The 2,424-nt window shown below is 36.8% G+C and overlaps 1 non-coding gene across 1 annotated transcript; it reads left to right on the forward strand.

Moving 5' to 3' along the window:
• The first annotated feature begins 238 nt into the window (after window positions 1-238).
• Window positions 239-340, forward strand: LOC144242765 (U6 spliceosomal RNA). Its single transcript, XR_013338458.1, has one exon. It is a non-coding gene; the product is annotated as a U6 spliceosomal RNA (small nuclear RNA).
• Window positions 341-2,424: the final 2,084 nt, after the last annotated feature.

The raw sequence follows: 2,424 nt of genomic DNA on the forward strand, positions 1-2,424 counted from the left end.
TTCTCCAAATAATTTAGGTAAGTTTGGATACTGTGACCCAGAAGTAACACTTGAAAAAGACCAAAGATAACCATAGTTTTCCATAATCTAAGTGCCATATTCCACACGAGCATGTCGAGTTAATGTGAAATTACAGATTCTTACGTGATAGTAAAAAAAAAAAAAAAAAAAGTCTTCACATTTGTCTAAACCCATCTGAAAATACCAGTCACATGAATACCTTGGGTACAGCCCAGTGGTGCTTGCTTTGGAATCACACTAAATTTGGAAGGATACAGGGATGATTAGCATGGTCCCTGCACAAAAGTGACAGCATAACTCAGTGGCTCCTCAGCAGAATCACCTAAAAAGTTTTAAAGAACACTGATGCCCAGACCATATCCCAGACCAATGAAATAAAAATGTCCAGAGATATGACTGAAATATGAGTAGCTAGTAAAGCTTCTCAGGTGACTACAGTGTGCAACAAGGTTGAGGACCTCCAGGCCCACTTCTTGACAATCTATCAAGCTTGAGAAGCATACATACCTAAATCCCAGTCCTAAAGTCATGTAAAAAGTAGAGATATTTTAAAAGCCCCCATGGTGATTCTGATTTACAGTGAGAGGTAAAAACCATTGAAGTCCCCCATTTTATAGATGAGAATTAGAAACAAAGAGATTGTTCCTGATCTCTCCTTAGTGGAAAAGTAGGTCTTGGGATACTATTCTCCAATGCTTATTAACAAACAAGTTGATGTAAATGACCTGTGCTATCCTCTCTTAACAGCAGCCTAGTTTTGAAAAACCAGGGGAAACGAGTACACTGGAGTATTCAAATGGGTGAGGATGGATTTTCAAGGAATTTAATAGATGAATAAACCTGACAACATTAGAAAAAATTACACACTTTTAGTAAAGTTTCAGTGAATAAATATACTTAAAGCACTTAGAACGGTACCTGACATATAAAAAGGACTGTTTAAGTATCTGTTATATAGAATAAAATGGGAAGGATGCCCTCATCTGTAATATTCACTCTTCTAGGGAAAGTGCCTGATGAGGCTGTCATGCTACATAGGTAACTGGAACCATAATCAGGAACGTGAGTCCAACAGACCAGTTCACAGCAGCCAGATTCAGTACACACTCTCTTCGTACAAATAAAGGCTTATTGGAACACAGCTTTACCTATTCACCTACGTGGCTTATGGCTGCTTTTTTTTTTTTCTTTTAATTCCAGTGTAGTTAATATAAAGTATTAGTTTCAGGTGTACAAATATAGTGATTTGACAATTCTGTGTGTTCCTCAGGGCTTATCGTTACAAGTGTGCTCAATCCCCTTCCATCTATTTCACCCATCCACCCACCCACTTCCCCTCTGGTAACCTTTGTTCTCTATAGTTCAATGTATGTTTCGAGGAGCTTGGGTGGCTCATTCGGTTGAGTGTCCAAGTTCGGCTCAGGTCATGATCTCATGGTTCATGGGTTCGAGCCCTGCGTTGGGCTCTGTGCTGACACCTAGCTCAGAGCCTGGAACCTGCTTTGGATTCTGTGTTTCCCTCTCTCTCTGCCCCTCCCCTGCTCATGCTGCCTCTCTCTCTCTCTCTCTCTCTCAGAAATAAATAAAACTTTAAAAAAAATTCAAAGTGTGTTTTCGGTTTGCCTTTTTCCTTGTTCTTTTCTTTCTTAAATTCCACATATAAATGAAATCATAGAGGCTTTATGACCTACAATGCCTAAAATGTTTACTCATGGGCCTTTCACAAAGCTTATGGACCCCAATCTAAATGATTCTGCTATACTATAAAGATAACAAGAACAAAAGTATTTGTACTGAGCCTCATTTTTCATGCCTTTCCTATAATTATCTACCTCATTCTGAGTTTTGTCCTTTTAGGTCAGATACCCTAACATAAGAACTAAAAATAAGCTAACACAAGAGCATGTTATAATGGCGGAAACCACAGACCCTGAATTTTTTTATGAGACTAATGAAGAGACTGACATATTCAGTGGTTAGAATTCTATGAAGTTGCTAAAAATGATCTTTCTTTAAGGTTAAAATACCACAAGAAAATCCTTATGTTTTAATGTTAAACGAAAAAGTCCAATTCAACATTGTATAAAGGATGATCACAACTCTATGAAGCATATTACACATTTTCACAGGAACTCTCTAAAGAAAAACACATCAGAATGTGTTGTCTTTGAGTGACAGAAACATGACTTTTTTGGTCTACTTTTTATGTAGTAAACTCTATAATAAGCAGGCATTATTTTTATAATAAAAATAAACTTGAGTTTTAAAATATGGAATATGAATTCTGTTTGTTTTTAAGTCTGAGATCAACAATTTGTAGTACTTATGTGTTAGACATGGCACGTGATATTTAAGTGTCTCACAAACAAAATGGTGCTACTACTAATGTGTCATATATGTACA

Source organism: Crocuta crocuta, unplaced genomic scaffold (assembly GCF_008692635.1).
Source record: "Crocuta crocuta isolate KB4526 unplaced genomic scaffold, BGI_CrCroc_1.0 scaffold36, whole genome shotgun sequence".
Taxonomy (NCBI): domain Eukaryota; kingdom Metazoa; phylum Chordata; class Mammalia; order Carnivora; family Hyaenidae; genus Crocuta; species Crocuta crocuta.